Consider the following 8,849-nt stretch of genomic DNA (forward strand, 5'->3'; position numbering starts at 1 on the left):
AGCAGGGTGACAATATACAGCCTTGACATACTCCTTTTCCTATTTGGAATCAGTCTGCTGTTCCATGTCCAGTTCTAACTGTTGCTTCCTGACCTGCATACAAATTTCTCAAGAGGCAGGTCAGGTGGTCTGGTATTCCCATCTCTTTCAGAATTTTCCACAGTTTATTGTGATCCACACAGTCAAAGGCTTTAGCATAGTCAATAAAGCAGAAATAGATGCTTTTCTGGAACTCTTTTGCTTTTTCCATGATCCAGCGGATGTTGGCAATTTGATCTCTGGTTCCTCTGCCTTTTCTAAAACCAGCTTGAAACATCTGGAAGTTCATGGTTCACATATTGCTGAAGCCTGGCTTGGAGAATTTTGAGCATTACTTTACTAGCGTGTGAGATGAATGCAATTTTGCAGTAGTTTGAGCATTCTTTGGCATTGCCTTTCTTTGGGATTGGAATGAAAACTGACCTTTTCCAGTCCTGTGGCCACTTCTGAGTTTTCCAAATTTGCTGGCATATTGAGTGCAGCACTTTCACAGCATCATCTTTCAGGATTTGAAATAGCTCGACTGGAATTCCATCACCACCACTAGCTTTGTTCGTAGTGATGTTTTCTAAGGCCCACTTGACTTCACATTCAAGGATGTCTGGCTCTAGGTTAGTGATCACACCATTGTGATTATCTGGGTCGTGAAGATGTTTTTTGTACAGTTCTTCTGTGTATTCTTGCCATCTCTTCTTAATATCTTCTGCTTCTGTTAGGTCCATACCATTTCTGGCCTTTATTGAGCCCATCTTTGCATGAAATGTTCCCTTGGTATCTCCAATTTTCTTGAAGAGATCTCTAGTCTTTCCCATTCTGTTGTTTTCCTCTATTTCTTTGCATTGATCACTGAGGAAGGCTTTCTTATCTCTTGCTATTCTTTGGAACTCTGCATTCAGATGCTTATATCTTTCCTTTTCTCCTTTGCTTTTCACTTCTCTTCTTTTCACAGCTATTTGTAAGGCCTCCCCCAGACAGCCATGTTGCTTTTTTGCATTTCTTTTCCATGGGAATGGTCTTGATCACTGTCTCCTGTACAATGTCACGGACCTCATTCCACAGTTCATCAGGCACTCTATCTATCAGATCTAGGCCCTTAAACCTATTTCTCACTTCCTCTGTATAATCATAAGAGATTCAATTTAGGTCATACCTGAATGGGCTAGTTGTTTTCCCTACTTCCTTCAATTTAAGTCTGAATTTGGCAATAAGGAGTTCATGATCTGAGCCACAGTCAGTTCCTGGTCTTGTTTTTGCTGACTGTATAGAGCTTCTCCATCTTGGGCTGCAAAGAATATAATCAATCTGATTTCGGTGTTGACCATCTGGTGATGTCCATGTATAGAGTCTTCTCTTGTGTTGTTGGAAGAGGGTGTTTGTTATGACCATTGCATTTTCTTGGCAAAAGTCTATTAGTCTTTGCCCTGCTTCATTCCATATTCCAAGGCCAAATTTGCCTGTTACTCCAGGTGTTTCTTGACTTCCTACTTTTGCATTCCAGTCCCCTATGATGAAAAGGACATCTTTTTTAGGTGTTAGTTCTAAAAGATCTTGTAGGTCTTCATATAACCGTTCAACTTCAGCTTCTTCAGCATTACTGGTTGGAGCATAGACTTGGATTACTGTGATATTGAATGGTTTGCCTTGGAAACGAACAGAGATCATTCTGTCGCTTTTGAGATCGCATCCAAGTACTGCATTTTGGACTCTTTTGTTGACCATGATGGCTATTCCATTTCTTCTGAGGGATTCATGCTCGCATTAGTAGATATAATGGTCATCTGAGTTAAATCCACCCATTCCAGGCCATTTTAGTTAGCTGATTCCTAGAATGTTGACATTCACTCTTGCCATCTCTTGTTTGACCACTTCCAATTTGCCTTGATTCATGGACCTGACATTCCAGGTTCTTATGCAATATTGCTCTTTACAGCAACGGACCTTGCTTCTATCACCATCCACATCCACAACTGGGTATTGTTTTTGCTTTGGCTCCATCCCTTCATTCTTTCTGGAGTTATTTCTCCACTGATCTGCAGTAGCATATTGGGCACCTACTGACCTGGGGAGTTCCTCTTTCAGTATCCTATCATTTTGCCTTTTCATACTGTTCATGGGGTTCTCAAGGCAAGAATACTGAAGTGGTTTGCCATTCCCTTGCCAGTGGACCACATTCTGTCAGCCCTCTCCACTATGACCCGCCCGTTTTGGGTGGTCCCACGGGCATGGCTTAGTTTCATTGAGTTAGACAAGGCTGTGGTCCTAGTGTGATTAGATTGACTAGTTTTCTGTGAGTATGGTTTCAGTGTGTCTGCCCTCTGATGCCCTCTTGCAACACCTACCATCTTACTTGGGTTTCTCTTACCTTGAGCATGGGGTATCTCTTCACGGCTGCTCCAGCAAAGCACAGCCGCTGCTCCTTACCTTGGACAAGGGTATCTGTTAACCGCCACCCTTCCTGACCTTCAACGTGGGATAGCTCCTCTAGGCCCTCCTGGGCCCACACAGCCAAGGCTCCTTGGACGTGGGGTTGCTCCTCCCGGTCGCTGCCCCTGGCCTCCGGCTTGGGGGCATGGGATAGCTCCTCCTGGCCACCGCCCCTGACCTCGGATGTGGGGCAACTGCTCTCGTCGCTGCCCCTGACCTTGGACGCAGGGTAGCTCCTCTTGGCCACCACCCTTCGGGCATGGGGTCCTCCCAGCTTCCGCCCCTGACCTCGGACGTGGTTATTGTCCCATATATGACATGTTTGAAAACAAAATCTTACTAGAAGTTCTCTTTCAGAAGGATTATCCATCGTCTTCCTTTGTGGCATGTGTTTGTCTTCTCTTTGGCTGTTAAAATTTATTCACCAATGAAAATATAGCACCTCTTATGATCTCTTCCTTCTTCTTGTCTTATTTCCTCAATAAACGTAACAGTTTCTTACCTTTGTACGTGCTTAATGGTTTGCAAGTCAGGTTCCCATATTTTTTGGCCAAAACAATGCCATAACTATTTATTGTACCATTTTCAAGATAGGCAAACTGAGATTGGGGTGTTAAGTCACTTGCCTGGGGTCCACATTAAAATCCAAGTCCTTTTGTCACAAATCCTGAACTCTTTCCATATGTCAAATGGCTTCTTTATAAACAGCAAAATTCAGGAAATTATAAATTTCTATTTTTACACAACTCCAAGTATAAGCATATAGCTAAAAATATGAATTCAGCCCAAGGCAATTCTAAACTATAAAAATTAGAGGCTAAAGCTTTTACCAGTGTTGTTCCTTTGGGTAATTCAATCTCCCAAACCCTGATGAGCCTAAAGCTTTCCTTATGAAGAGAACAAGTGAGTCTCTAGGTACCAATTTCAACATCATTCAAAGCAAACTTTCAAGATGCGCATAGTTTTTAAATATATTCCCATGTTTATATTATAAATTTAAAGTGCAAATCTCAGAGAGGTGTAATGTTTTCTAGGAGTTTGAAAACACTTGAAGGATCTGAAAGACCAGATTAATCTTTTTTTTTTAAAAATCATTTTTACTGATTTTGTTAGTTTATGAGCTTAAAGGTGTAATGGAATCTGATTCTGTCATTTCGGCTTCTTTTGTTATTTTATATCCTATGCCTTGTAAGGAGGGAAACTTGTAGCAGCAAAGTACATCAAAGTTAAGCTTTGAGAAATGATCTATACTGTATAGATAGGGGTTTTGTCCTAGAGGTGCTGAAATATGTCCAGTATCAACCTGCAATGTGAGAGGAAGAGCTCACCAGCCTTGACCGAAAAGGAAGAGAACAAGATAAATTGGAAAGATAGCACTCAAAGGAAGAAGAGTGTAGAAGAAAGAAAGGATGCAACAGAAGTGGAACCCAGACACTCCACTGGAGGAATGAAACTATGGTTGAAAGTTGATCAGTGGCAACTGCAAAAAAGTGTTATGTATTCATTTCAGTACTCTCAATGCATTCATGAGGGGCTAAGACATTATTTTTTTTACTACTAAGGTTTTTCTCTCTGGTAACAGAATCAATCACTATACCATGATTCCAGACACTATGGAACCTAACACAGGACAACAGAGGCATAGTTATTCCTGAGCATGAGATGAGAGAGAATGGTACAATCATAATTAATTTCTTTAGGGTTGAAAAACTGGACAATGAATTCAGCAAAATTATCCCTTCATTTTTTCAGCGTGAGTGAGACTATTTGTCAAATCCCTAAATGTCAGTGAAAACTGCTTGAAGATAGGTCATCAGGACATCAATAAGACAATGCTTCTAAGAACTTTCTGAACTCATGGATTCTTTATGCAATTGAAACCTCCCATTGTATCTAGAGCATTAAAGTTTTGAAAACAGAATTGAATAAATTATTTCATTCTTCAATACCTAAACCTCTGCAAAACTAGGTGCTCCTTCTGTATTATTTGTTTCAAATACTTTATTTTTAATATAAATAGTATATAAAAATCAAAAGAACTTAAAAGCTAACAGATATATTTTCTTTGTCCCTTTGGGATTCTTTATTCCAGCCCACAAATCATACATGAAACAAAGCAGTTTCTTGAATATTAAAATATAGACACCATGAATAAGTCTAAAGTTCAAATACAGACTCTTTTGTCCAATTATCTGTTGTGGCCAGAAAGACTTGAGGCTGAGTGCTCTCAGCTCACCCCACCACATGGAGGAGCTCTCCCACCTCCAATGCAGAGGCTTAAGTCTGGTAAACGGAGGTGGCCTAAGACACAGAGTGGAACAGCTTCTGATCTTTGGTTGTGCAAGTGTTCAGTTACAGTTTGGGGAAAACTGCTTCTTGGAGCTGTTCACTCTTTCTCCCTTTCCCAGGACCTCAGGGGACCCAGTCCTTGAGACTTAGGAGAGTCTCCAGAGGAGCCCACTGAGGTGTACTGCCCTAGGAGGCCTGCTCACGGCCTGCATGCAGCAGCCAACTTTTCACCTGTAGCACAGACAGGGCTGAAATGGCAAGATTATCACATATTGGCCTGTGTGATAACTAGCTCTGTCTTTTCAAGGTAACATGTTTCCCAAGGCTGAATTGTCATAAATAAACCTCGTTTCTTAAAGCCCAATTTCAGGAGTAAAGACAGAATGAAATAAAAATGCAAGGTACGATTCTTCATGAAAACATGGGGACAGGAAAGAGATAAGAGCAATATTGAAAATCCCTGCTCTTCCTTTTAATCATTTGACCCTCTTCTGTGTGACTCTTTTACCAGAGCTCCTTTGATAGCAACGCAATTGATAGATTCAAATTGTATTTTTACTCTCCATCTTTCAACGAAGATGGTGACAAGCCAAGTTTATAGAAAGACAGGTGGAGAAGATTGTGGGAAATAAAAGAAAAGAGAAAATTGAGGTCTAAATTCCCAACTCCTGTGTAATTGAGCATTAGCCACATAATGTTTGTGTAATTTTATGCCAAGAGCCCAGATGGGGGTGTGGGACACAGTTTAAGGGGGTGCTGGACTTGTTCTTAATAATATTTTTCTTCTTGGCATGGACAGTCTAACTAAACAGAAAATGTTTTGGCTAATTAGAAGTATCAGGATGTTTCCAGGAAGTGGAAGGTAAATCAGTACCTCGTGTGATTGTGGGAGGGAAAGAACCCAGCTGGAGGAAGCAGAGCAACTGAGACACCCCACCCTTTGGTGATGGGCTGACAGGTTCCAGAGGGACACATTCTGTGAGCTGGGAATGCATCGAGCAGCGATGATGATGGTTTCAAACAGGCTGACTGTAATTTGCAGACCTACTGAGCCAGAGAGAAAGGCCCACATCAGGCAGCTGCATCCCACCCCTGTTATGAAGCAGCTACAGTCTCTACCTCATAGCATGTGCCACGTGGGCTTTAGATCCAGGTGGCAACTGCACACTGGGAAGCTGCAGAGATTAAACTATTGTTGCCCCTGACTCAGAGAGGCCATATCACTCTATGGTTTTAGATGGTAGTGTTTTAGACTCTAGGGAAAACCCATTCAAAATGGAGGTTGGGCCAAATTTCTTTGTCTTATTGAATATGCTTTTTTCCTCTCTCTCTTTTAAGAATCTGCAGAGAATTGTCAGTGAAAAGCCAAGTGGAGTTTCTATTCTACTAAGTCATATTTAAATGGAATTTATTGGCTTTACCAATGTCTCAGAGATTCCTGAAAACTTGATCCAATGTTCACATCCTTGAAGAACAACCTGGACCAGGGGGTGGGGCTGTTAGACAAGTGGATGAGTCAGAAGAGCAGCAACATGTACAGAGGAAAAGTCATGTTCTCCCCTTGAATGGAGATCCACTGGGGTAGAGAGAAGAAAATGACCGAAAGAGAGTGGAAACAAGCCACTATTGTTGGCAAGATCTCTTTGAGTCCAGGGAAAATGGAAACTTTGGGGCCAGAGAAAAGGGAGACTACAGGATGGAGTGAAGAAGGAGGACTCTGTCCAGGGCTCTGACATTCTAACAGAAGAACAGCCACCGAGGCTAGCATCACGCTGACCTACTTTCATATCCAAGCTCAGTCATTTCTTATTCATTCATGAACTTTGTCACCTAAAGAACATTTGTGAGGATTAAAGGAGATAATGTTTTTAAGGTGTTTGTCACTTGCCCAGCACTCAGTAGTCACTGGTGTTAGCGGTAGTGTCATAGGTACTGTGAAGAAAAGTATCTCTCTTCTCAAGGCCTTTGTAACTTTCTTCTCAAGGGAGATGGAAGGTCCCAGAGCAGAGTGGCTGTTATTCCAGGCCACCAATGTCTCTGGCAGTGCAAATAATCATGACAGAAACAGACAAACAAGATTAAACAATATGAGTTAGAAGAGGTAGAAGAGGCAATTTATTTTAAGGATTTGAGAAAGTTTCAGGAAAATTGAGAGAAATGCAGTTGGATCTCAGTAACAAGTGGAATCAGAAGGTAGGGACCCAATTGCTTTGTTTTGTTGAGTAGAATTCTCTTTTTCTGTTTCTAAGACAGCACAGAGCTAAGTTTGTGCTTAGAAAGTCAGTGGGAGTTGTTACTAGAGCGTGGACTGTGTCCCTAACCTTTTCTTCTAAGTTTGTTTCATTGTCTGTTTCCCTGAGGTCATTGCTGTGGAGCCCCGTAACAGTGGGACCCAAGCAGCAGAAGACATTTTACAATCTAAGTGCCCAGAACCAGACTAAGTTATCTCTGTGAGATCCAATTAAAAACAATCTAAGAAAGACAGTGATTGTCCAGTTTGGACAAGATGGCCACCCCTAAACAACAACCATATCCCTGATGGGCACATCTTGGGTCAGGTACCCAGCCCTGTACCAGCCATCTGTGGCCAAGAGGGCAGAATCAGGCCAGATTGACACTATTGTTCCCATGGTAACTGTGCAAATGGGGGTGGAAGGGACAGTCCTCAGAAGAAGTGGAGTTCTTGGCAGGCAGAGTTTAGGAGGATTCATCCCAGAGCTCTCTCCATGCTGGAAGGGAGACATGATGGGATCAGATCTCTATTTCCATGTCCTTAGATTCCTTTGGACTATCATGTTCTGATCTGATTTTTTCCAGAGTGGCAAAATGAGCTGTCATCAAGGTGAATTTGGAATCCCTGTCATCTTGGAAAAGAGGTGGGAGGTCGAAGAAATCTTAGGGGAAAAAAAAAAAAGAAATAAAGCAACTCTGTACCATTTTTTAAAAAAATAAGTCTTCTGGAGTCTTCTGGCCCAATGCAAACAACTCAGGACTTACTTGACCTCTGTTTACTGATAAAGTGTAAAAGTTAAAGATGTAAGTTGAAGTGTAAGATATGGCTTTGAGTCTTGGCTATGTTATATTGTTACTGTATGACCCAGGGTAGATTACAACACCTTGGTTTTTTCATGTGTAAAATGAGGATAAAAATGAAATCATCCATCTAGTGTTGTGAGAAAATATGTATTACAGGCTTACTATAGTGAACTTGACACAGGAAACATTAGCTATTATGGTTTATACCACTTGAGTTTTCATTCAACAAAGTCATAATATACAACCTTCAATAATAGCTATTAGTACCTTTCTCCTTTTTCAGAGATTATAAACTCTGTGGGGTTAGGGATCACATCTTATTTGTTATCTGTCTTTGCTTCACAGGCCTCCTACAGTACTCCCATAACAGAAGCTCACTAAATATTGACCAAATCAATGATAAATGAATGATGAGTGGGCTGGTCAGCCCTGTGTGTACTTTCCACTGTTTCCTGGGGTCTCTGCAAACAGGCAGCATGGTATGGTAATATAACTGGGACACACATTGTGAGCTGATATCTTTCACAATTACAGATGAATTAGTTCCATTAATTTGTTCATGTATTTAGCAAATATTTGTTGAATGTTTACCAGTATTTCAGATATGAGTCAGTTTCTGATTATATAGAGAATTCCTGCTGCCATGGAATTTACATGAAATGGCATATGCCTGTACAGGATTTTCATGACCTTGTGTGCAAACTCTCTAGTCCTGGATAATAACTTCTGTTTAATTCCATCTACCTCACTCGTTGGTGACCTCCTTGAGGACAAGAGTCATATATTTTATCTCTGTGCCTAGTTCAGTGATTTTTACATAACACGATTCAATAAATGATGAACCAAGGAATGAATACATGAATGAATGATTCCCTGGAATCTTTTCCAGGTCCCTAGAGAACCCTGACAACCTATGAAATATATTTATTCCTTACTGAATCTCCAGATCCTTTGGGTAAGACAGACACAGCAGTGAGTTTTACAGGTGACCCTTTGAGCCTTCCAAGTCCTGCCTGACAACTTGAGTGATAGAAATGCTCATGGTCCCTGAGGCAAGCAGA

The sequence above is a fragment of the Bison bison genome, unplaced genomic scaffold, assembly GCF_000754665.1.
Source record: "Bison bison bison isolate TAMUID 2011002044 unplaced genomic scaffold, Bison_UMD1.0 scf7180017864485, whole genome shotgun sequence".
In the NCBI taxonomy this organism is placed as follows: domain Eukaryota; kingdom Metazoa; phylum Chordata; class Mammalia; order Artiodactyla; family Bovidae; genus Bison; species Bison bison.